Raw genomic sequence first — 27,854 nt, 5'->3', positions numbered from 1 at the left:
ATTGGTGGATGGAGGGATGTGAACTGAATTGGGGAAGGGCACATGGGGAACCTGATGTATTATTAGTATTCTATTTTCTAAACTGAGAGGTAGCTACATGGTATTTGTTTTAGTGTTATTCTTTATATTTTCCACATATGCTGTGAATATTCTTTCATATATATTTAATAATATGTTTAAAAAATACTGACTAGCTTACCAAAAAAATCTAAAACAATTCATATCTAGGTCCACTATATCTCTGGGATGTTAAAACTTCTACTTTTTAAAAAAATTTATTTATTTGTTTATTTTTTTTAAGATGTTATTTATTTGACAGAAAGAGAGACAGCAAGAGAGGGAACACAAGCAGGGGGAGTAGGAGAGGGAGAAGCAGGCTCCCCACTGAGCCGGGAGCCTGATGCACAGCTTGATCCCATAACCCTGGGATCATGACCTGAGCCCAAGGCAGACACTTAACAACTGAGCCTCCTAGGCACCCCAGATCGTCTACTTTTTAAATAAAAAAGTATAAACGGAGACTTTTAGTTTAATAAAAATATATCTGTAAGGCTACATAATATTCACCTTCAAAATTAGAATTTAGTCTTCCAAATGCAAGAAACAGCCCATTAATAAACTGATAATTTTTTTGTCAGATGAATCAAATCGAATTTTGTCCATTTTGTTAGATGTTAACCAAAGGTAGTTAATTTCAGAAACTGTATTATAGAATAATTCTCTGAATGATACAAAATAGATCCATCCCTTACTCTATATTTTCTTTATCATTCTCTCACATAAGTATTCATACAGCTAGACTATCTAGTTAGCGTTTCCTGGAAATAATTTAATAGCAAAATTAGAAATCCCTAATGGCCATCTCTGACATAATGGGCTTCAAATTGATGAGTTCACCATCTTTGCAAAGGTAACCCAGACAAATTGATGACAATATCATGTAGGCAATTTTCAAAATTAAAATTGATGAGCCTGCCCCTTCTACTTGTCAGAGTAGAGAGTTTATTGATCTCAAAATCAGCAGCGTTAGAGGGAAATGTGAGTCAGCGCAGAGCTGAACTTGTCCTGGGGGTCCTTAGCACCAGTCAGGTCCAGGAGGATGGTGATACTGGTGATACAAGGAACAGCCCAGACCAAACATGTCCCACAAGCAGGATGAGCCCAGCATATTTACAATACATTAACATAAAAAGGAAGAATCTATCAAGGCTTGACATATTAATAAATTTCCCTAGGTAATACCCAAAGCCTGAGTAGCTTGGCAAAGAAAAGTTATTTCAAAAATTTGGAGTTCCCTCCTGCAACGCACTATTGTTTTCATAGGTTGCTAATTCAGCACAGACAGGATTAACTCTTAGAAAACTCTGAGCATAAATCATAAATAGATACTATGTTAGTGGAAGTATTTTTTTTTAATTTACTCAAACTATCTCCAAATTAAAACTTCTAAGAATTAGACGAAAGGATCTGAATTATATAACTTCCTACTGGTAGTTTTGATTCAGCAGAACATTCTGAGTAAGTAGGAGGAAAGTAGGAGGAAAAGGCACTGAGCTAGATGCTTTACATACCTCAATAGAAGGAACTAACTATTATTAATGGAGCCAAGCCCTGTACCGAGGACTCCATATGCATTCTCTCATGTTATCCCCATAAAGACACCTTTTTAAAAAAGTTTTTATTTATCTATTTGAGAGAGAGAGAGCGTGTGCAAGTGTACATAGGGGTGGGGGATGGTAGGCAAAGAGAGAGAGAGAGAGAGAGAGAGAGAGAAGCAGGCTTCCTGCTGGGCAGGAAGCCCAACTCAGGGCTGAATCCCAGGACCCTGGAATCAAGACCTGAGTAGACCTTTAACCCACTGAGCCAGATGCCCCAGTAAGGGTACCTTCTTAATTCCATTCTACAGAAGTGGAAAATGAGACATTAAGTAATTTGCTCAGCAGTGCTGGAATTCAAACCAGCGCCTGACCAACACTTGCTCTCTACCTGCAATGCTACGCTGAAGCATTGATTTTTGAAAAAGACTTAGCAAATCAAACAGATTAAAAAAAAAAAACAAACTAAATTGCTAAGTGGCTCTAAGTCTAAAAGAGGCCTTTTAGCTTGATACTAAAACTGCACACATGTTGAAGAATTTTAAAATAATGTGTACTACCATTCTTCCACAATATGGCAACATCTCAGTTCCTTCCAGCTCTCCTACTCCTCTGGACCTGGCCCTTCTAAAACAGTTACTCAAAAACTCTTTGGCTGTTTAAACTACTTAAAGATAGTCTTTTATTTGTAAGCAATTGCTCTGTAAGAAATTTTACTGAAGTCACGGGGATGGAAAAATCATGGTCAGATGCTCAAAAAGAAAAAGAACATTAAAATGAGGTTAGGGAATAAGACAGTCTATTTTAAAAGTAAACTTCACACCTCAGTATCATGAGAACTAACAACTTTCACAAAGCCACATTCAGCATGCTTCATATTATGAATCGTCTCCTGATGTCAGACTCTGGATATTTGAATTGGCCATGAGAAGACAACAAACACAGGGTTGCCAAAATCTAAAAGTAAAAGGGAGAACGTCTGGATTTTTTGAAATGAGAAACCACAAAAGGAAATTTTTTAAAAAATTTGTTTTATTTGTTCAGTGTTCCAAGATTCATTGTTTCACAAAAGGTAATTTAAAATCTACATAGCGTTCTCTCTATGCTCTCTGGAAAACAGCATGCCATTTAATACTTACACAAGGATTTCATCTACATAAATACATTAACATTAATTGGGTCTCCACTTACCTGTGTAGGAGAAATATTAGCATATTCCCTCTTTTTTTAATGACATACATGGAGAAATTCATGATTAAAAAGCTCAGGAAAGGATTTCTCATTTTAATATGTTGTTATAAAGATATTTCACCCCTTTCTCTCAGAAGTCACCACAAACAACAGAAAATACACAAAAGACAACAAACTCCATACTATATGAAGGAAAGAAAAATGCGCAGAGTAGCAGAAGGTGAAACCTAAGGGCCTGCAGATGGGACACCAGGCAGGAGGGAGCTGACCTACTCTGCAGATTCCCTGAAAAGGCTCAGGATTTTGGTGCAAAAGGAAAGAGATGAGAGGCTTCTTGTCTGAAAATACTGAATAGTCCTCGAGAATGCAGCTGCTGACGATGAAACCTGTGATGGTCCACAGCAAACAAGCTGGCTCACCTTTAACAAGTTCCACTCAGATTCGTAGAACTTTTATTCTGTTTTCAATGAATTTTTAGTGCTTTACTCTTAAATGATCATCAGGGACTTAAGAAAAACTTCTAATATAAAGGACCAAAGTAAAAGAGGAAAAAAAATGAAACAAACTAGAACAAATAAAAAATAAGAAATAGAATACCAGGAATAGACAAAAGGTTTTAACCTATACACACAAAAAATACCTTCAGAGACATAAAAGACACTATATGCATAGAACAAGAACAAGATTTTTTTCCAATAAAATAATTTTTAAAATTATTTTTTTTAAAAATTTAAATTTTTTTAAATTTAATGATGAATAAGATGAATAAGAAAGAGCTCTTGGAAAGCAACAATGATGCTAAAACAAAAATTTCAATAAAAAAGTTGGAAGACTGGGGTGCCTGGGTGGCTCAGTGGGTTAAGCCGCTGCCTTCAGCTCAGGTCATGATCTCAGAGTCCTGGGATCGAGCTCCGCATCCGGCTCTCTGCTCAGTGGGGAGCCTGCTTCCTCCTCTCTCTGCCTGCCTCTCTGCCTGCTTGTGATCTCTCTGTCAAATAAATAAATAAAATCTTAAAAAAAAAAAAAGTTGGAAGATGGGGTGCCTGGGTGGCTCAGTAGTTAAGTGTCTGCCCTTGGCTCAGGTCATGATCCCAGTGTCCTGGGATCAAGCCTTGCATGGGGCTCCCTGCTCAGCGGGAAGGCTTGTTCTCACTCCCCCAATCCCTCTGCTTGCGTTCCCTCTCTCACTGTCTCTGTCAAATAAATAAAATCTTAAAGAAACAAACAAACAAATCAATAAGTTGGAAGATAAAGTTGAGGGACATTTGCAGAAACTAGGACAAAAATAGCAAGAGATGGACAACAGGAAAAACAGGTAAGAAAATCAGAGGACCAATGCAAAAGATCAAACACAGAACTAAACCAAGATCTACAAAGAGAAAACAGTGAGAATGAAATTATCAAAGACTTCTTCCAAAACATGAACAACATAAATTCTACCTTGAGAATGTTCACTGAGTACCTAGTACAATGGCTGAAGAGAGGACCTCCTCACAAGCCAGATCACTGTAATATTTTAGAATAGAACGTATAAAAGATCTTAAGAGCTCCAGAGAGGAATAAAGAAGTCACATGCAGAAGTTCAAGAATAAGAATGGCATGGGTCTTAACTGCAACAGTGGAAACCAGAAGACAACAGAGCAATGCTTTTAAAAGTCTGAGGGAAAACAGTTTTCAACCAGAGTTCTACAGACAGCCAATTTATCATTCAAATGCGAAGGTACAATAGCTCATTAAGATATGGGACTGTGTGCTCTACCAAAATAATGGAAACGGCCACAAAAGCAGCATCAAGGGATCCAGCCCAGGTAAGAGGCAAAAAGAATGCACAGAATGACAATCCAGCAGCAACCCAGACTGGAACTGGAGAACAGAGGAATCCTGAAGGAAGTTTTCCAGATGAGGGAGAGGGAACTGGGAGATTCCAATCTGTCTGACTAAACTGTAAGGGCAATCTTACGGCAAGGCTGTTCGAGGATTTAGGAAGAATTAGAGACAAGCTCAAAGAAAATCAACACTTATAATGAACAAAACATCCTAGATACCATATAAATTGGAAAGGGTGGAATATTTAGAGCCCAGGTGATAAGTACTTGTCCTAAAGTAATATATATTCTACACTTGATCTTAGCCAAAAGGGCGAAAAGCTATATTAATATATATTCTAATTGGGGAACTAATCCATAGATATAATGTGAACCACTGTTTTTCAAAAAATATTCTTTTACCAAGAAGTATATAATAAGAAATATTTCTTTTTTAAAGATTTATTGTATTTATTTATTTGAGAAAGAGAGTTTGAGAGAGAGAAAGAAAGATTGAGAGAAAGCAAGCAGGAGAAGAGAGAGAGGCAGAGGATCTCAAGTAGACTTGGCACTAAGTGCAGAGCCCAGCGCAGGGTTGGATCTTAAGACCCCCAAGATCAGGACGTGAGCTGAAATCAAGAGTTGGACGTTTAACCATCTGAGCCACCCAGGTGCTCCAAGAAATATTTCTTACGTGATAAGCCAGTGTGGCGCCACACACACACACACGCATGTACACACACACACACACACACATCTGCAACAAAATTACCATTGAACAATAGCAGGTATCCTCTGCTTTTTGAAAGTCTGTATTACACCACACTGGTTTTATGAAAAACCTACTTCAGTTCTGTTTTTGCTAACTGAAAGAAATCTGAAGAGGATTTTTGCTTTTACCAAAAAGGTGAAACACAAAAATGGCATTCAGCATTTGTTTTGCAGTGGGCGTTTATGGAGAAAGTGCACACCCCAAGCAGCCAGAGTGACATCACCAAGTTCTTTGCCCAGAACTACGCTCAGCATCTCGGCGTCAAGCTGCGCCAGCTTTGAACTGTCTGAGCATCTCTGCTTCATCTACAATTTATTCTGGGCATCCATTAGCAAGATGTATCCTAAGGTATCAGAAAAGCCTAAGAAGTTATTTTTTGGATCAGGGAACATTTAAAATTGTTTCCATGTAAATTAATGGTAATTGCTTCTTTGCTTTACATCATTTTGTCTTACAAAACGTTTCACAGGAGCCTATTCTTGGATAGTGGGGGAAACCCGTACTCCTTTTGATACATAACATATTCTGATATTTTCTATTTTATTCCAGGTTTTTATAATTTTTTTAATTAATTAATTAATTATTTATTTTTTTAGAGAGAGAGAGAGAGCATCTGCCCATGCAGGGAAGGGGAGAGGCAAAGGGAGAGGGAGAGAGAGAATCCTGAGCAGGTCTGACACAGGACTCAATCTGATGGCGGTGAGAACATGACCCTGAGATCATGACCTGAGGGGAAATCAAGAGTTGGATGCTTAACTGACTGAGACACCCAGGCATCCCATTATTCTAGGTTTTTAAATGCTGATCACAGTCCATTAAACTGACTTCACAAGTCACTAATGGTTTGCAACCCACATTTTTCAAAAAAACACTGCAAAAGACTATGGTATGTTTTACTGAAAAGAGAAAAGAAAACACTTCTGGAGAATTGGAGGTGGCAAGAAAGAAAGCAAAAAAATCAGGGACTTCATAGAAAAAGAATTTGAACTGAGTTTTCAAGAATGGATCATAATCGGACAGGCAATGAAAGGGAAGGCAGCTATTCCATGTGAAGAGAAGGTAAGTAAAGGCTCAAATGCAGGAAAACACAGGGTGTGCTAAAGTTAGGGCAGGGCAGAGGGTAAGTCTGAATGAAAGAGACAAGTAGAAAATCGAGAGAGAGAGGTAGGTTGAAGACTAACCATGAAAGGCTTGACAACTCTGCTGAGGAGTCTAATGTAATTCTGATAGCAATGGAGATCCAATGAGTAGATCCAAGGAAATGCTCCAAGGGGGTTGGAGGTGTTAGCAAACTACAGTGATGTCTATACCATCCCAGTGAAACTTATTAATTTTGTATGCATAAATTACTTAAATTAAAAGCAACGTAATATGTGAATAGAAGCTGAGCAGTGAAACAACAGAAGCTTATTTTATTCATTGTGATTTTTTCTGTTCTTAAAACTTCCATGAAAGAAAAGAATGAATTTATTTGAATAATTTAGACCCTGAGGAAAAGAGGAAGTAAGTCTCTGATAGGATAAAGAAATATCCTTTCTTTTCTTTCAGATCTACTACACTAATACAGATGGCTCCTTGTACCTAAGATCTACCCTTAAGAAACTTCTCTCATTTTCTTGAGCTTACCAGCCTCTCTTTCCACTAAACTTCTGCACTTGCTGTTCCTTGAACCTGTAACGTGCAACCCATTGACTGCTGCCAAGTTAGATGTCACCAAGCCTAAGAAGCCTTCTCTGATCTCCTAGCTGGGTTAGATGCTCCTGCTGTGAACTTAGCCTCCAGGAGCACTTCCCCTGTGCTAGCACATTTTGCCCTGAATTATAATTATTTGCCTTCACAATTAGACTGGAATCTCCATGAGGGCTGAGGTTATGCTGAGTTAGAGTATCATGAATACCCCATGCACTGCTCCAGTGCCTAGCCCATAGGGCTCAATAAATATTTAATGAACACAAAGTTTTTGTTTAGGGTACTGACATATAATTTGAAAGTCTCTACCCTGATGCTAAAGCCTAGATTGAAAAGTCAAAATCTGGTTCAAGTAAGAACAACCAATCTGTATTTCCTGCCTAGCAAGTAAGTGGATCTAACTGTACAGAATGATTCTATAGAAGTTGGTGCCCAAAATTCGGTTGAATGGGTAAGACAGGGTGAGGAGTTCAGACTTGAACTAATAAAGAGCTATTGTAGGTTAAGAAAGACAGGCATGCAATTAAAATAGGGCTTTAAAAAGATTAATCTCTTCTGGTATGCAAGATAGAATGGGGGAATATTTTTTCCTCCATTTTTTTAGCCTGTTGTTTAAAGTATGAGCAGATGGCCAGACTAACATGAGCAATTAACCACAAAGACCCAGTCTGCATAGATTGAGTTTAGTATTCATCAACTCAAAAAACATTTTTTGAGATTCTACTATGTTCTATGAGCTGTACTATATTAAATCAAATAACTTCATATACTATAACCTGACCTTTAATGAAATGGATACAAATTGTTGAGAGCTGAGCCACATTAATGTCAGCATTCTGGTGTAGTAAGGAGAGCCTATGGTGCTTAAGTATAATTGGGAAAGTGTCTACATAAAATGACTGAATTTAATGTTATTTTCATAGAACCAAGTCATATTACTTATTTTTTTCTTATACTACTAGTGCTCCTGTATTGATAAGTAATTCTTTTTTTTTTTAAGATTTTTTAATTTATTTATTTATTTGACAGACAGAGATCACAAGCAGGCAGAGAGGCTGGCAGAGAGAGAGGAGGAAGCAGGCTCCCTGCCGAGCAGAGAGCCCGATGCGGGGCTCGATCCCAGGACCCTGGGATCATGACCTGAGCTGAAGGCAGAGGCTTTAATCCACTGAGCCACCCAAGCGCCCCGATAAGTAATTCTATTTTATTTTATTATTTTTTAGATTTTATTTTATTTATTAATCTGACAGAGAGAGAGTGAGAGCACAAGCTGCGAGACAGAGGGAGAGGAAGAAGCAGGCTCTCTGCTGAGCATGGAGCCCGATGTGGGGCTTGATCCCAGCACCCTGGGATCATGACCTGAGCAGAAGGCAGTTGCTTAATCAGCTGAGCCACTCAGGCACCCTGGTAAGTAATTTTAAGAACAATTGTGACTTCCACCTCTGGAAAAAAGCACTCTTTTAAAGGTGTCCGAGGGAGCTCAACACTTCCTGATGGGCTACAAGAGATAATTCCAATACAACAATCTGTTAGGATAAAAGTATCCAGAGGTTACAGTGGAAGTACAGAGGAGAGGCAAGTGGTTATATTTTGGGAGACAGTATAGCAAGGAAAATGAAAGGGAAGATGTCCTAAAGAAGGTGGCTCTTGAGCTGAGAACCGGTAAGTGGACAAGTTCATGACCAGTATTCCAGTCTGGACCAGTATTCCAAACTGGACACACAGTATGTGTGGAAGTAATTACTACTGGAGTTGAGAGCATGAACCTGAAAGGACTAGTCAATAAGTAAAGATCAGAAGATCACAATGAGACTGATAAGACAAGCTAAGGACCTTGGATTTGATAATATAGGAAATGAAGAAGGTGTTTATGTGTAGGAATGACATTGGCCATTTTTTCACTTTAAATCACTTTGAAAGAATTACAGAGAATGAATGAAGATGGGGCAAGATCAAGATGGGGTTAAAGAAACCTAGAGAAAGAGGCAAGAGATGATGAAGGCCTCAAGAGGCTATAGCTGACATAGAACTTACGAGAAAAATGAGAAATATGTACAAGGTAAAATCAGGAGGACTTTGTAAATGACAAAATGTAGACAATAAGGGAGACAAAGAAGTCTAGAATGCCTCTCAGGTTGATGCGGATACCATAAATTGAATAGGGGTAATAAAAGGAAGACAAAATTAGTGGAAAGTGGGGATGGGGCATCAGGAGGAGGGTAGAGAAGACATATTTTGTTTTACGTACGTTGAGTTTGAACTACCTGTAGGGTAGCACTATGTGACACTAGTTATCTGGAAGTAGGCAAGGGCATATCAGTTTGAATGGCAAAGGATAAAGGTCATGTAGGAGTCACGATTTGGAATTCATATGCAAAAGATACATGTAAACCAGAGGAGTAGCTCTAATCATTCACAGAGAGCTTGTGTAGTCCAAAAAGGGCAACCAGCCAAAAGTCAGACTCCTGGGGACACAACAGGGGGAATAGGCTTATCATCTTTAAGCTTAGGTCAGGAATAATCTCTGAAGAATCATTTCTTTGCCATTCTCCAGATCTCTCTCTCTTTCCTAAAGCTTCTTAGGACTTCGGAAGGGAAAGTTGTGGTATATGTCTTCCTTTGAAGTAATTAACAAAAGAGAAATAAAATTAAAGTCATAAAATTTTATCCATTAAAAACACAGTAGCCCCCCCTTATCCATGGTTTTGCTTTTTGTGGGTTTAGTAACCCATTGTCAACTACAGTCTGGAAGCAGATAGTACTTAAATGTGTCATCAGGTCAATATTAGCCTAACGCTCTGTCACAATGCCTATGTCATTCACCTCACTTCATCTCATCACAGAGGCATTTGATCATCTCACATCATTACAAGAAGAATGTAAAATACAGTATAATAAGATATTTTCAGAGAGAGAGAGAGAGAGCACATTCACGTAACTTTTATTACAGGATATTGTTGTAATTGTTCTATTTTATTATTAATTATTGTTAATCTCTTATGGTGCTTGATTTATCAATTAAGCTTCATCATATATATATAGGCATAGAAAAAAAACATAATAGATATAGGGTTTGGTATTATCCTTGGTTTCAGGGATCCACTGAAGGTCTTAGAACTTATGACCTAAAGATAGAGGAAGACTAGTGTATTATTAATTACTGACATTTATTGAGCACTACTATATCACAAGCATTGTGGTAAGTGCTTTACAAGTATTATTTATTTTACACTTAATAGCAAACCTATGAGATATGTCTTATTACTATGACTATTCTACAGGTGAAAAACTCAGAGGTGGCTGAACCACTATTTGAACTAAAGTCCAGATAAGTCCAGAATGCCCATTCTTTTTTTTTTTTTAAGATTTATTTATTTACTTATTTGAGAAAGCAGTGGGTAGAGTGGAAGAGGGAGAGAGAATCTCAAAGCAGACTTTGCACTGAGCGTGGAGCCCAATGGAGGGCTCCATCTCACAGCCCTGAGATCATGATCTGAGTGAAAACCAAAAGTCGGACGCTTAACTAACTGAGCCAGGCACCCCCAGAATGCCCATTCTTTTTTTTTTAAATATTTTATTTATTTATTTGACAGACAGAGATCACAAGTAGGCAGAGAGGCAGGCAGAGAGAGAGGACCCTGGGATCATGACCCGAGCTGAAGGCAGAGGCTGTAACCCACTGAGCCACCCAGGCGCCCCCAGAATGCCCATTCTTAACAACATTTAAGTATAATTTCTCAAAGGAGCTGAAAGAAATGAGTTGCCCAAGGCAACCTGCTCCTTCTATGCATAACATGCTTGTCATTGCCATTCATTACATTTGTGACCATCCTGTATACATTTTTAAAGAAGTATTCTGTTTTTACATATGACTATATAAAAGTTTGAATAAAGGTTCTATTAAATGCCACAGTCCAAAGATTCATTCTGCTTTAATTATGAAAGAGAAATACTAAAATCGAAAACTGAGTGGTAAACTTCAATGACAGAATTAAAATAAAAGAAAATATCTCTTTAAACACAAAATGTTAAGTCTGTGGCTAATTACCTGAGATGAAATGAGAAAGCACTCCTTGCTTTCTACCTGTATAATGTCTGAAAGTCAATACTGTCCTCCAGGATAGGGCTAGATCTTGGGGGTCCTAGACAGGCTTAAAAGCAAATGCTGACCAACAAAGTAACATAGTCTTTATAGTAATCTAGTCTTCAACACAGTCCCTTACCCAGAGCCTTCTCCAAGTGACCCAAATTTTATATTTTAATGATTAGAAAGTTCATGAGAAGAGACTTCCATTAAATATATACAGGATCCTTTCCACTGAGGATTTGATGAATCTGTCATTTTAAGAGAGCTGTGCCTGACAGATCCTTCTACTACTGTACATACTTGCACAATAAACCATAATAACTCATAACCACCATCCATTACTTTGGTGTTTCGCAACTTGTTTTCCACTCTTCCTTCCTTTTAAAACTGAACTTAAGGCAATATACACAGAATTATAATAAATGAACTTTAATAGCAGAGTTTAAGGTTTAAAAAACTCACGGTACATTTGAATGGCTCGCCTCCTGGTTTTTCCACTAAAGATTACATAGATATTTAAAGTGTACTGTATTCTCTTAATGGAGGCAGAAAAAATTGTTTTCATTCTCATAATGTTAACAATTCTTAAACAAGGATGTTGCATATTGGTTTGATAGGATTTCAAATCTACTTGTTTATGACAAAAATGAAACTGTTCTTAAGAGTAAAGTTGCTTTGATGTGAGAATGAAGTAGGTTGTGTCAGGATTTCATTGTCTCATCCATTACTGTTGATAAGCACTCCATAGCTCGGCTGCCAAGGGCCATGCTTGGGGCTTATCAATAAAACATAAGAAGCAGCAACTTATGGCAAGGGGACATTTAGACTATAAACACGGAGAGTCTGTGAAGACTGTGAGTATTCAGTCTGGCAAGGCTACCCTTTGCTAATCTAAACAGCTCTCCCAAGACCCGATGAGCTGGTGGGTCCCATGCAGGAAAGGCAACTCTTTTTTCCCAACAGTGGTGAAAACTGCAGTGGCCCCACGAAGAACGTCTTTCCCACCAGCGTCAGTGCCATTGTTCCTCACCAACACGCTCCGGCAACAAAGGTCTTTTACTTCTGTTCTGACTGTATAACATCAGCTCTCGGCTGGCGGAGCTCTCTCTCCTGAGTACCAACTATATAAAGGTAAACCTCAACTGAATTTGGACTTTATTTCTTTCATTTCCCCTTGCCTGGAACAATAATGTGATTTTTGATTTATCATTGTTTTGGGGTTTCTTATTTCTTTGTTGGCTTATTAAGAGACATTATCTTGTATGCTATTGGCTTATGAAATGCCTAAGTGAACCTGCATTAAATAAATTGCCGGTGTTGACCTTAAAAATAAAACGTCCAGTCATTTTACTAGCAAAAGATGGGTTTATTCGGGAATAAAGAGAATTGTAAAACCATAGGCAAGTTCAGAGAACAAAGGAGTAGTAGGTTCTTTTATAGAGAAAGGGGGAGTAAGTTGGAAAGGCAGTTATAGACAGAAAATCCAGTGGAGTAAACTGGGAGCTGGAAGTATAGTGGATTTTCACTGGCTGGGCTGTTGGGTGAGTGAGATAAGGTAAGCCTTTCTTCCTTCTGCTGAGAGTAACGTAGTATCCACCTGCAAGGTCTGCCTTTTTCTGTTGGGTCTGCAGTTGACTAGAGTAATAGAGTATGAGAGCTCTGCCTGCTGAACCTCCTGACTCCATTTTAGTGAGGTTTCCCATTAATTTTCACACTGGTAAAGACAAACTCCATCTTGGAGCATAATTTGCCTCCTAAAACCAAACAGTATACTACAGTGATGTTGTGATTTATATTAAGAAATACATATATTTGGTCTTTGTCAGTTTCTGGCAAAGCTCCTTAAGTGATAAAAACAATAAAGGTCAGGGGAGGGTGGGGAGGGAGAGGGTGGTGGGGTTATGGACATTGGGGAAGGTATGTGCTATGAAGTGTATAAACCTGGCGATTCACAGACCTGTACCCCTGGGGCTAATAATACATTATATGTTAATAAAAAATAAAAAATTAAAAACAAAAGAGGTGAAACAGGTATTTATTTATTTGACTGAGAGAGACACAGGGAGAGAGGGAACACAAGTAGGAGCAGTAGGAGAGGGAGAAGCAAGCCTCCTGCTGAGCAGGGAGGACATTGGGGGCTCCATCCCATGACCCCAGGATCATGATCTGAGGCCAAGGTAGACGCTTAATGACTGAGCCACCCAGGCACCCTGAAACAGGCATCTTTTGTCATTCATATAACAAGCCTGTTTAAATCACACTTGAGTTAATATTAATGAGGTGACTTTTGGAAAGCCCCAAGGTAATATAAGGATAGGGACTGGTTGCCAGGGGGAACCATGCTGATTAGATCAGAGGGTTGGAACTTTCAGTCCTACCTACCAACCCACCTCCCACCTCTCAGGAGGGGCTGGAGTTCAAATAAATTCTATACAGATTTAATAGAACAACCAATGGTCAATGACTTCATCAACCATGCCTACATAATGAAGCCTCCATAGAAAACCAAAAGGACAGGATTCAGAGAGTTTCCACATTGGGACACAAGAAGGTGTAGGGGGAGAGTGGTGCACCCCCGACTGAGAGCATCCCTCATCCCTTCCCACATACCTTGCTCCACGCATCTCCTCCATTTGGCTGTTCCTGAGTTATATGCTTTTATAATAAACTGGCAATCTAGTAAATAAACTTTTTTTTCTGAGTTCTGTGAGCCACCCTAGCAAATTAATCAAACACAAGAAGGGAGTCGTGGGAAATTAATTTATAGCTTGTTGGTCAAAAGAACAGTTAACACCCTGGCCTTGCACTTGTTGAATGAAGGGAGTGGGACAACAGTTCTATAGAACTGAGCTCTGAATCTGTGGGATCTCCAGCTAGGTGGTATCAGGATTGAGTTACATTTTAAGACACCCAGTTGGTGTCTCAAATTGCTTGGCATGTTGAAAAACTACCACACATTTATGGCCAGAGTACAGAATTGTTCAGGGTACTGCATGTAAAGGAAAACAAGAGTTTTTTCCTTCACAACTACATGAATATGATTCCATACAAGCACTTTTTAAAATAAAAATGACCAACCATACTGATTCATTATCAAATAGCCACACCATACATCAACATTTCAAAATGTTGAAAATGCTCCTAAAATTTACATTATCACTAATTTCTTTGCTAGAAATCACACAGATCAGAAAATATAACAAAAAGCAGCAATTGTTTCTCCAACAGCTTTGCATCAGAGCCACACTTCCAACCTACTTTTCACTTTCCTACAGTACATTCCGCCCGTACATTTTAGAACTTTTGCAGATTAAGTTAGAAGTACTTGTTCACCTCAATTCATCTCTCGTGAATGGCTGTGTGGAACTCTAAATTTAAGCACAACTGAATTACTGTTCTCTGATTAGTGTAGAATAATTCTTGGATTCATGGCAAAGCCAGGCTAAATGACACTGTAAAGAAACCCTTTGTTTTCAAATAAATCAGTGGTTGACTTTAGATAATGCTATAAAGAATCTTATTCATGTAGTGTACCCTAGTTAAAATTGTAGAAGTTGAGAACAACAACAAAACTTCCACTTCTATTAAAATAATAATCTTTATTTAAAGCTTTTCCCTCTATATGGATTCAATAGAACCATTGCATTTTAGAGGTAGAAGGAAATCTGAGTAACTTACAACCAAAGAAAATCAAGTGATTTGCTAAGGATCCCTTAATAAGTTAGTGGCAGATCTAACATTGTAACTTTGGCTTTCTAAATTCCTACACAAGGCTAAAAAGCATTATAGAATATCATGGATAGGTTATCATCAGCCAACATTTATCACATTCCTACTTTGTGCCCTTTCCTATGCCAAGCATTTTTACATCCATCATCACTTTTCTAAGTTAGCTCATAAGATTTTTAAAAACTTAACAAAACAATCACATTCACTCCTTTAGATGTTTAGTGTTGCCAACAGAAAATATTGCCACATGATCTAAACGGAAAGAGGAAATTCCCTTACTGCAATAACTATACTGCTTAAGAGGATGTGTCCCAATGACACACTTCACTCTCAGAAATTTCCCTCCCAGAGGTAGATAAAGATTTAGAAAACCTACGAACTCATTTCTGTGTACTGGCTTCTTTGCCAAAGACCTATAAAGAATTCTGTATCTACCTCCTCCTCCTTCATCCACTTCTATACTTTTTCCGTATCACATTCTTTTTGATTCTTCTATAGCTACTCTTTGTTCTCCAATCTATGCTTTCTCCTAAATTGCTGTTGCCTCTGATAATCCTAAAATCTGGATAATCAGGAAATGATGTAGAATTTTTCCTCTACATTCTGACCCACATCCTTTTATTTTTTTTTAAGATTTTATTTATTTGAGAGGGAGAGAGAGAGTGCACACACATGAACTAGTGGGAAGGGGGGGCGGCAGAGGAAGAGGGAGAAGCAGACTCCTTGCTGAGCAGAGAGCCTGATGTAGGGCTCAATCCCGGGACCCCGAGATCACGACCTGAGCCGAAGGTACCCGCTTAACCAACTGAGCCACCTGGGCGTCCCTGACCCACACCCTTTATCTACCTAGGCCAAATGTCCTTCCAAAATGGTCACTGTTAGAGGACAGGATTCATCAAATCAGAGATCATTCTAACTACAGTTAAAAAAAAAAAAACAAACAAAACTAAAATGTGGGTATTTGCTTTTTTATAAATAATAGTCTACTTTTAAAATGCATTATAATTATAATTTCTATACATGCTACAAGGCAAAGTAAATTATATTGTCTTCACAAACCCATTGTACTAAAAGGTTCAGTATTTTTAGTTGAGGATAAGAATTTACTGGTATTCATATATTTATGTATTTAAAAACTATTTTTTAATTGCCTGTATTAACTGAATTTCACATGGCCTTTCTACCACTGCAAATTCTGAAATGTGTATTTCAAAGAATTTGTGTAGGTCTAGATCAAATAATGTTACCACTGAAAAGGAAAAATAAAGGGCACCTGGGTGGCTTAGTCAGTTAAGGGCTGCCTTTGGCTTGGGGTCCTGAGATCTGCTTCTCCCTTTGCCCCAACCCCTGCTTGTGCTCTCTCTCTCTCTCAAATAAAATAAAATCTTTTTAAAGAAGGGAGAGAGAAAATGAAAAATAAGAAAATCCAACTATTCACCAGTTCTGGTTAGTGTGAAGATGTTATGCTATTTTTTTGCAGCTGTCACCTCCACCACATGTTAGCAAGTAAACTCATAATTCCTAACAGGTAAGTTGATCAAACAAGAGTGTTGATTCATTTGAGATGAGTGTCAATACTGTTTGAAAAAAATATTTTAGTGCACTTCATTAGCAAATCCTATCACACAGACACAAAAGAATCATGGACCTGAGAAAATATTACTGAACTTAAGTTACATTTAAATTTTAATATTAAAAAATAATGAAGTAAATAATTTTTAAATTTAGTTTTGTTTAAATAGCACACTAAACATTATAAGTTCACATTTGAGTCTTTTATCTTGACAGTGAGTTTTTATATTTATACTAACATGAAACATTAAAATAATTCCTTAAAAGTATTAAGGAGAAAATCTAAGCCGAAGATCAATAAGGAAGAAGACATGAACAATACTATAAACCTATGAGACCTAATAGTCATCTAAAGAACAGTCCTACCAACAGGATCAAAATACGTAACCTTCCCAAGTACACATGAAGCATTCTCTAGGAAAGCCCATATATTAGGCCATAAGAAGGCCTCATTTAATTTAAAGAGACAGAAATCATATATGTTCTCAGACAACAATGGATTTAAACTAGAAAATAGTAACAAGAGGAAATTCAGCAAATCCACAAATATGTGGAAATTAAACAACACATTCTTACGTAACCAAGGGGTCAAAGAAGAAATCACAAGGGAGGGGAAAAAAGAAAAAGAAATCACAAGGGAAATTAGGAAATACTTTCAGATAAATGAAAATGAAAACACAACAAACCAAGCCCTCTAGAATTCAGCTAATACAGTGTTTGGAGGGAATTGTGTAACTGCGAATGCCTGCACTAAAAAAGGAAAATCTAAAAATCAATGGCTTAACCTTCCACCTTAAGAGACTAGAAAAAGAAGAGCAAAGTACACCCAAAGCAAGAAAAAGGAAGTAAGTCATAATGATTAGAGCAGAAATCAATGAAATCGAGTATTGCAAAACAATAGAGAAACCAAAAGTTGATTCTTTGAAAAAAAATTAACAAGGTTGGCAAACCTTTAGCCATAAAGATCAAGAGAGAAGACTCATTACTAAAATAAGGAATGAATGGGAACATCACTATCAATCTCAGAGAAGTAAAAAGGATTTTAAGGAAATACTATGAACAGTTGTACACCAACACATTAGATGACCTAGATGAAATGGACAAATTTGTAGAAGAAAAAAACTATCTAAACAAACTAAAGAAATAGAAACTATCTAAATAGATACATAACAAGTAGAGATTGAATTAGTAATCAAAAAAAAACAAATAAAAGCCAAGGTCTCGCTTAAAGAAAAATTAACACTAATCTTTCATAAAATCTCACTCCCCCCCAAAGAAAAAGAAGAGGAAGGAACTCATTCAAGGAGGCCAGTATTACTCTGACACCACAATCAAATAAAGATATCACAAGAAAAGTATAGATCAATATAGGTGCAAAAATCCTCAACAAAATACCAGCAAACCAAATCCAGCAACATATAAAAACTATTCTATACCATGACCAAAGGTGATTTATTCCAGGAACAAAAAGTTGGATTAATATCTGAATACCAAGCAAATGTAATATATTATATTAACAAAATAAAGGACAGAAACTACCCAATCATCTCAGAAGCAGAAATGGGACTTGAAAAATCTAACACTCTAACGCTAAAACCATAGCAAACCAAGAAGAGAATTTCCTCAAGCTAATAAAGGGCAGCTACAAAAAACCCACAGCTAACATTACATGTAATGATGAAAGACTAAATGCTCTTCCCCTGTTACCAGGCATGAGACAAAGATATCAGTTCTCTTCCCTTCCATTCAACATTTTACTGGAGGTTCTAGCCAGAGCAATTAAGCAAGAAAAAAATTATAAAAGGCATTTGGATTGAAAAGGAAGAAGTAAAACTATCTCTATGTGCAGATAATATGATCTTGTATATAGAAAATCCTGATGAATCCACCAAAAAACTATTCAAACTAATATATAAATTCAGCAAGATTAAAAATACAAGGTCAATATTTAAAAATCAATTGTACTGGGAGCCTAGGTGGCTCAGTTGGTTAAGTGTCTGTCTTTAGCTCAGGTAATGATCCCACAGCCCTGGGATAGAGTACTACATTGGGCTCCTTACTCAGCAGGGAGTCTGCTTGTCCCTCTCCCTCTGTCAGCCCCCCTGTTTGTGCTCTCTCTTGCTCTTTCTGACAAATAAATAAAATATTTTTTAAAGATGAATAAAAATAAAAATAAATTGTATTAATACAACATTATGTCATTTATGGTTCAATAAAAAAATCACTTGTTTTTGTATACAGTAGCAATGAGCAAACATAAAATGAATTAAAACAATTCCATTTACAAGAGTATCAAAAAGAATAAAATATTTAAGAATAAAGTTTTAAAAAGAAGCACAAGACATACACTGAGAACTACAAAACATTGTTGAAAAACTATAAAAGATCTTAACAAATGGAAAAACAACCCATGTTCATGGATCTGAACACACAATATCATCAAGATGGCAATATTCTCTAAATTGATCTACAGATTCAATACAATCCCTATCAAAATCCCAGTTGCCAGTTTTTCATAAGTTGACAAGCAGATTCTAAAATTCATATGGAAATTCAATAGCTCCAAAATAGTGCAATCTTGAAAAAGAACAAAGTTGGAGAACTCATACTTCCTGATTTTAGAACTTACTACAAAGCCATGCTAAGCTAATTAAGGCAGTGTGGCACTGGTATTAGAATAAAAATGAGAGTATGGAAATACACCTTTACATTTATGGTCAATTGATTTTTTACATGGATGCCAAGATAATTCAAAGGGGAAAGAATATAAAGATTTTTTAAATTTTTAAAAGATTTTTATTTATTTATTTATTTATTTGACAGAGAGACAGAGATCACAAGTAGGCAAAGAGAGGGGGGAAGTAGGCTCCCCGCTGAGCAGAGAGCCCAATGCGGGGCTTGATCCCAAGACCCTGAGACCATGACCTGAGCCAAAGGCAGAGGCCCAACCCATTGAGCCACCCAGGCACCCCAAGTGTAACGGATTCCAGAGTATGTTATTCTGTCCTCTTCATTCACTATCTGTGACATTTTACCTATTTTTAAACTTTTCTAATCACGTGAATTTCCTCAATTTCTTTCTTACCATCTTTGCCCAGAACATAAATACATTAGATAATGGAATAATATGACTTGAGACATAAAATGATCTTTCATTCTTACTTACACAGGAGCTCATCCCAGGAACTGCCAAGGCACATGATATAGCCATTAGCTAACATCCATCACAGATGAGCGTAACGATAGACTGTACCTGCCGATGGCTTGATCTCCAGATTTATATAAGTGGTGCTGATTATCATCTTTAAGCGATTTTAGACAATAGCATGACAATAGCATCTGTTAGAGTTAATACCTCTGCAAACACCAACAGAAGACATTCAAAACTTGTATGTTCAGAATAACCTATTTAGTAATTAAATTTAGAATTTTAAGCACTTTTCTATTAAGCAAGAAATACATGATATTTAAAACATTTTCAGTCAGCTTTCTTCTTGAAGTCTGGCACCAGTTACTAAATTAAAACAAAGAAGTCTCAGAATAATAAGGTAAAACTGAAAAACCAGTCTTCAAACTCATTTAACCACTACCTCAACAGCAGATGGTAATCTGTGTTATCTGTAAATCAACTCTGCCTGTTCTTTCAGATGAGGGGTTTAAGCCAAGTCAGCCTTTACCCCCTCCTCAAAGGCCCAGGAGACCTCCTAGTAAATCCAGGTAGAAGTGTTCAAATCAGCTCTGCTCTGTGCTGTCTACGTATAGCTCCCTTCAAAACCTCACTAAGCCCCAATATGCTCATCTGTAAAATAAAAGTACTCACTTACTCCCCAACGTTACTCTGAATATTTAATAAAACAACGTCTTAGGGTGCCTATGTGGCTCAGTTGTTTAAGTGTAAGACTCTTGATTTCAGCTCAGGTCATGATCTCAGGGTCCTGCAATAGGGCCATGCATTGTCCAGCTCCCTGCTCAGCACGGAGTCTGCTTGTCTCCCTCTCCCTTTGCCCCTCCTCCTGATTGCACACAATCATTCTCGCTCTCAAATAAATAAATAAACCTTTAAAAATAATAATGATAATGCCTTAAAACATATAGTACATGATAGATACTCAACAAATATTCATTCCTTTTTCTTTGCTCTCCCCAAAGTGAAATACAGGTCACTAATGACAAAAGCTACAAAAGTCCAGATGAAAGAAACTTTTTGGCTTAGTGTGTACTAAAAAGAGCAGAATTATCTAAATATTAAAGGAAACCAACCTTTATTTTCTACAGGTATCCAATTCATATACTCTTAAGTAGGTAAATTATAACCATGATGATAAAATACAAGATACCACGGGGAAAAAAATCAACTAACTTTGCACTAATTATGTTGTTATTATCTGGCAGTTTTATTAGGAAACAACTGAGTATCCAGTTGGCAGAATATTACAGACAATTTCAGTTAAATGATTCATCAAATAAGCCAACAAGAACTTAAGGCTTGGCTGTATTTGCAATATCAGAATTTCCTAAGAGAAGGCTTCATAATGAATCTTAAGACACCACACTTGAGAAAGCAGAAGGGAACAGGTCAAGATCCCCACAAAAGACTAGACTACACAGGGATTATTTTTAAAAGATTTAAAACAACAACCTTTCAGAAAGAGAGACAAATAAAGAAACAGACTTTTAATTATAGAGATGGTTACCAGAAGGAAGATGGGTGGAGGGATGGGTTAAATAGGTGATGGGAACTAAAGAGTACAAGTGTCACATGAGCACTGAGAAATGTATAACATTGTTGAATCACTGTATTGTACACCTGAAACTAATATAATACTGTATGTTAACTGGAATTAAAATAAAACTTTAAAAAAATAAAATATATAAAATCGTGTTACCGGGAAAAAAAAAACAAAACACCTTTCCTAAAGACATATGGGAAAGGGAAAACAGAAAAGGATAGATTTATTTTCTCTAAGTCAGGAAACCAATAGACAGATTTTAAAAATGATTTTTACAATGGGTTACATATTGACATGTTCAAACCAAGAGAATATAAAAGGGTGAAGAGTCTGCTTCCCACCCATGTCCCTACCCACCCAACTCTCATCACCCAATCCCAAGTAGATAAACACTGTTAATTTCTTAGCCTTCCGGAGTCTCTCTACGCTTAGACAAGAAAGCAAAAATATATCCTTTTTCTTTCCTTGTTTTTTCTACACAGAAGTAGCAATTTATATATATCATTCTTCATTCCAAAGGCAAATTTTTAATCCTAAATGTCCAATGAAAGCAACAAATAAATTCAACAGGACAGGGACTCTTGTTCACACATGAGTGAACTTTTAAAAGGCAAAACATAGGGTGGCTGGGTAGCTCAGTGGGTTAAAGCCTCTGCGTTCTGCTCAGACCATGATCTCAGGGTCCTGGGATCAAGCCCGGCATTGGGGGGGGGGTCTCTGCTCAGCAGGGAGTCTGCTTTGTTACCAGCCCCCCCACCCCAGTCTGCCTCTCTGCCTACTTGTGATCTCTGTCTGTCAAATAAATAAATAAGATCTTTTTTAAAACAGTCAAAACATAAATGATGTGTCAGTGAGAATCAGAAATAAAGGAAATCCAAAAGAGGAAAGAAACAAAATTCAAAGAGAAAAGGTAATATAGTCTCATAAATCTCTTTTTAAAAATGTTCTCTGCTAAAACATGCGAGTGTCTTATCTTTCATTAACTCCTTTTCAGACAAAAATATTTTAACCAAACATTCATGAGAACGGAGAGTAGAGGTAAAAGGAGCTCAATCAGAAAAGAGAGCTACTAATGTCAGAATGGATTAAATGCCAACTATATACACAAAGAACTACAAAAATAAGAACCACCTTCTTAAAATTATAGCAAGGTCTTAATTTTTGAATGTTTACTAACTCAGTTCAAATAAACGAATGATAAAGAACTTTCCTGTTTAAGCCAGCATCAATTTTAGCATTAGGTTGTTTGAAAGCTGAATGAAAATGTCTTTTCAAAACCTTTTCCTTTAATATTTATGAAAAAATAGGCCTTTACTCTCAGTGTAGCTGAGATCTACTGTCTTGGTGTGGAGTTCCTCAAGACGTCTGGCCAAAACACCTTTACAGGTGAGCTGAATTTGATATGATGATGTCAGCTACCTGGGCCTGGGTTGAGAGAGTCTCCAGTAGCAGCTTAACATTCTTGCAACCAGTTGCTTCTTCTCTGACTCCTAAGGATGAAAGGCTGATCTATGCTTCTCACCAGTGCATATCTCTGCTGATGAAAATCTGGAAGGAAAGGGTTTGGAATCTTGACATACCACTTCTCAAAGACTGCTAACCTTTAATCTAAAATAGCCTTCTTAGTCTTCAACTTACTTAAAACCAAAGAGATTGTTTTAAACCAGATATCTAGAACTAGATGTATTTTCTGAAGGGAAGAGTTGTCTTATCTAAAAGTCTATTCAGTCCATAACATAGCTAAATCTTCAATGGGGAAAAAGCACGAAACAATGCTATTGCAATGACATGAACTGCCCCGCCCAATTATAAACAGTTTTAAATTTTATTATACATGCCAGCCAATGCTTAAGGAAAACCAGCTTATTTACTGAAGAGGAGGTGGGTGGAGTCTTCTGTGGAAATTTTGAAAGGAATTACTGGGTATTCTCAAGGACTTTGAAGGTTGAAACCACTAGGACTTCATAATGTCTACCTTCCCTCCCAAACTAAAAGCTTTCCTTTCCCTTATTAGAGGCTTGTTCTTAGCTGTATCACCATGATTAGTATCTTTTTTGCTCAAGACCAAAATGAACAGAGTGGGATGGAGAAAGAACAGAGATTTCCTTAAAGCAAAAGCTGGAAGAAAAGGAAAAAAGAAAACGGTCGAAAGGCTACTAAACTTTCAGAAAGAGGGAAAGTCTGCAAGAGGACATAGGAGGAACATGTGGGTGTGAGCTGTGCACATGCTCAGTGGGTGGAGAGATGTTAGCCTGGACAGGTGCCATCTGGAAAGACTGGTGGAGTTAGTATGCAACTAGGGAGTTGTATTTATGAAATTATACTAAGCCAAGTGTTACTAACCCTGAGACAGCCTATAGTAGAATAGGATCATAAGGAACTTCAAGGTCATCTAGTCCTACCATTGGTGGGAGCTTTGTTAAACCAAGCTCTCCAAACCATGAGCTTATCATTAGGAGACTGTTTCAAAACATCTAAAGTTCAGCTGTTCTTATTTTTAACTGAATTTAACACTTCTGTCTGGTTCAAGGCCATTACTTCTGCTTCTCCTGTAGTGATCACAATTACAGTGGATATTCCATCGTCTCGCTTTTTTTTTTTTTTAAGATTTTATTTATTTTTTGACAGAGAGAGACACAGCGAGAGAGGGAACACAAGAAGGGGGAGTGGAAGACGGAGAAGCAGGCTTCCCACAGAGCAGGGAGTCAGATGTGGGGCTCGATCCCAGAACCCTGGGATCATGACCAGAGCTGAAGGCAGATGCTCAATGACTGAGCCTCCCAGGTGCCCGCATCGTCTCTCCTCTTAAACATCTTGTATTTTAGATGTGCTTAAAATACAAGCACTGACTGCCCTCCATTAGAAGGATTTATGCTGATCTGTATGGATTTATCAGTCCACCCACGTACCCTCACCTCATCCCCTTGATGAGCACTACTATAAATTTCCATGCACGTTATCCAGGTTTAGGGCATGGCAGGTGGCCAGGAAATTGTAAAGTAACTGGTTCAAACATGCATGGAATCGATGACGTTGGTTGGCTACATAAACACAATTCTCTAACCAACAAAGCAAGTCTGTATAAGAGAAACTTTTTAAATGACACTGAAAATATGGATATACACAGAAGATTAGAAAGATGTACTGTAAAATACTAATAGCGATTATTAATGGATGGTAGGTTTATTGGTGATTCTTAGTTTCTCTTTTTCTTTTAAATTTGTCTTGAAAAAATGTATTACTGTGGTGATTTAAATATATTTTAGGGGCGCCTGGGAGGTTCAGTGGGTTAAAGCCTCTGCCTTTGGCTCAGATCATGATCCCAGGGTCCAGGGATTAGCTCCTGGGATTGAGCATTGTGCTCTCTGCTCAGCAGGGAACCTGCTTCCCTTCCTCTCTCTCTCTGCCTGCCTCTCTGCCTACTTGTGATCTCTGTCTGTCAAATAAATAAAATCTTGAAAAAATAATAAAATAAAAAATATATATATTTTAGGGACGCCTGGGTGGCTCAGTTGGTTAAGCAGCTGCCTTCGGCTCAGGTCATGATCCCAGCGTCCTGGGATCGAGTCCCACATCGGGCTCCTTGCTTGGCGGGGAGCCTGCTTCTCCCTCTGCCTCTGCCTGCCATTCTGTCTGCCTGTGCTCTCTCTCTCTCTCTGACAAATAAATAAATAAATAAGATCTTTAAAAAAAAAAAAATATATATATATATATTTTAAAAGATACAAAAGAAGGAACATATAAGTAATGCGGCTAGAAAATGTTATTAGCTATGAAGGGTAACACTGTGTAGCTGTCAAAATTTATATACATCTACAGATATACACGATAAAGTGTTAAATAACAAACAAAAGAACAAATTGGGTAGAATGATTCCCATTAAAAAAAAAATCAAAAAACCTCAATGTACATGGGATGCCTGGGTGGCTCAGTGGGTTAAAGCCTCTGCCTTCAGCTCAGGTCATGATCCCAGGGTCCTAGGATTGAGTCCCACATCGGGCACCCTGCTCGGCAGAGAGCCTCCTTCTCCCTCTGCCTGCTGTTCCCCTCCTTGTGCTTGAGCTCTCTCGCTCTCTCTCTGATAAAGTTGTTTTGTCTTTGTTTTTTTTTTTAATGGTAAAATTTAAAAGAATCAACATTTTCTCATGTTGAAATAAGTTCATGTTAAAAGTAGCTAAAATTATAGTGATTTTTTAGTTATTTACTATTTTCATTGTGTAATTTTTTAAATTTCTTTTCATCATAACAGAATTCATTAAAAAATATGGAACGCTTCACAAATTTGCATGTCATCCTTGCGCAGGGGCCATGCTAATCTTCTCTGTATCGTTCCAATTTTAGTATATGTGCTGCCGAAGCGAGCACTGATAATTAAAGTTTTTAAAAACAAAACCAAACCTCGATGTACATTTATAGATATACAAATATATACAAACATGGGGAAATGTCTACAAGGATATAAAAACTGAGAGTGGTTATCTTTGTGGGTAAGACTAGAGTGGAGAGGACTCATTTTTTACTTAACATACTTCTCAGTTACTTGAATTTAAGGGCATGCATACCTTTGTAATTAAAAATAATGTTCAGAAAATATGAGACAATAATAAAATTAAAATGGGGGAAGGAGATGATGTATAGTGTTTTCTTGGGAAACTAAGGATTCTTATATTCCTTCTTAGCTCGTCCTATATATATATAACATGCATGTGCATTAGGTTATATAGTCTATACACATGGTTCCATATGTATGTTTGTCTGCATATATGACACTGAGTTGGAAACCAGATCATTTTAAGTTAACTAATCTATTTTTATTTTTAAAACAGGGAGGTAAGTAACTAGAGTAATAAAGGTCCTTCTCATTTTTGAACTCAAGCAAAAAAATTGGTCAGGTTCTAGTGAAGCCTCACTGTACTTGAGGGCATTGCATCCAGCTCTTGTGGAATGGCTAGTCCATCAACGAGTCCAATTTTATGTAATAATATATTATATATGAAGTCTCTTTTACCTACAGAGAAAAAAAGCTTGGTATTGACTAGCAGAGCAAATATATCAGGAACCTGAATGGAAGCAATTATCCTGAATCATATTCACTACTATATGCAATGTAAATACAAGGTCATTTATCCAAAATCACAAAACAGTAAAAGAAATAACATTATCTCAACACTACACACATTCTCCAAAAAAGGTATGCCTTTAAAAAGGTACAAAAACCAGGCCTTTACTCAACCAAAAGCCTGTCAAATTGTTCCTATTCTGAAGTTAAAAGCCACAAAACCAGCCCTCTACATTCTAATTATCTGCAGACAAACTTATACAGTGGCCTGAAGCAACACCTACCTATAACGATCCTTCCACACCTGGTGGTACCAAGTAACTCTGGCGGCCAATATCACACACCAGTAGATGTTTTTAATCCTTGCCAGATATTCTTTGATCCCATGTAGGTCTTCCAATATATCCCCATTGGGGGAGGCCAGTACTCTGCACAAATCTGCCATGAGAGCACACTAAAGATCTCTTACTTCACCCACACATCTCCTGTCCTCCCTCTTACATATTATCAATCTCTTACCCCACAACAATTCCCTTCACCTGCCTTTCACTCACCCCATCCCCATCAAAGGAAAACAGATTTTGATTTTGAATAAGAGAAGAAATGGTGGCTACAAAGAGATGGACCAAGACAGATATTCAGGACCTGTGGGAAGTAGGAGAGGCCCTGGGAAACCAGACAAGGGCAAGGACATTTTACCTTGCCCTAATTCCCTTTGAAAACCCCCTGGCTCGATTCAGGCAGGTAATAAAATTTTATTATCGATGTTCTGACTCAGGCTTCAACATTTGATTTCCACGTCGTCTTCCTCAGCAATGACAATTAACTCAAAGTTAGTACTAAGTTAAAATTACTTTGACATGACATACAAGATGTGGAATCAGCACCGCTTAGATTTACTTTTCTCCATGAGATAGAAAAAAAAAAAAGTGAAATGAGAATATGCCACCATAAGGAATGCAATAGGTAAAGGAAAACAGAAGCATTGAGTCCCTTAAAATAATGTGGGAGCTGTTTCTGTCAGGAATAACATGTTACATAATTTGAGTTTCATGAATCAGCACTTTAGTCAGTAATTTACATGAATTAAAGAAAGAGAGAGAAAATATGAGGATTGGAAAAGGTAAAGTGGTTTCTGAAACAAGACAGGTTTCAAAAGTATTTTATTCCACCCCCACACAGAAGAATGTTGACAGGCAGATGACTCAGTCTGGCTTCATTAAGGGCTTCTTTCCACCTAATAGTGCTCATGGGAAAGGCACCCCTTCTCTCTTTTTTCCATGATACCCTTCTCAATTCCTCCCTGCAGGTATTGGCCATAGTTTTCTATCTAATTGAAGGTTAACTATCTGCAGGTCACATACTATAGGAAACAGAGATTATACTGGAAGGATATAAATAGTTGAGAGGTTTTTTTTTTTTGATTGTTGTTTTTTTAAAAGACCCTTTGGGGCACCTGGCTGGCTCAGTCAGGAAACGTAAGACTCTTGATCTTGGGGTCTTGAGTTCCAACCCCCTGCTGGGTGTAGAGATTACTTAAATAAATAAAACTTTTTTTAAAAAGACCCTTTATACTAAAGTACTTATAACATTTCAAAAAACATAGTAGTAGTAGTGAAGTGTCA

The 27,854-nt window shown here is 37.4% G+C and overlaps 1 protein-coding gene and 1 non-coding gene across 2 annotated transcripts in view; both read right to left on the bottom strand.

Moving 5' to 3' along the window:
• The window catches only part of LOC116861374 (serine/threonine-protein kinase Sgk3), a 139,665-nt gene that overhangs the window by 108,814 nt on the left and 2,997 nt on the right, over positions 1 to 27,854 (bottom strand). The window lies entirely within an intron of this gene.
• On the bottom strand, positions 25,429 to 25,535 carry LOC116861376. The gene has a single exon (XR_004381467.1). It is a non-coding gene; the product is annotated as a U6 spliceosomal RNA (small nuclear RNA).

This window comes from Lontra canadensis, unplaced genomic scaffold (genome assembly GCF_010015895.1).
Source record: "Lontra canadensis isolate GAN:19392208 unplaced genomic scaffold, GSC_riverotter_1.0 scaffold195, whole genome shotgun sequence".
NCBI lineage: Eukaryota > Metazoa > Chordata > Mammalia > Carnivora > Mustelidae > Lontra > Lontra canadensis.
Note: the sequence above shows the minus strand (reverse complement) of the source record. Positions and strands in the feature narration are given on the sequence as shown.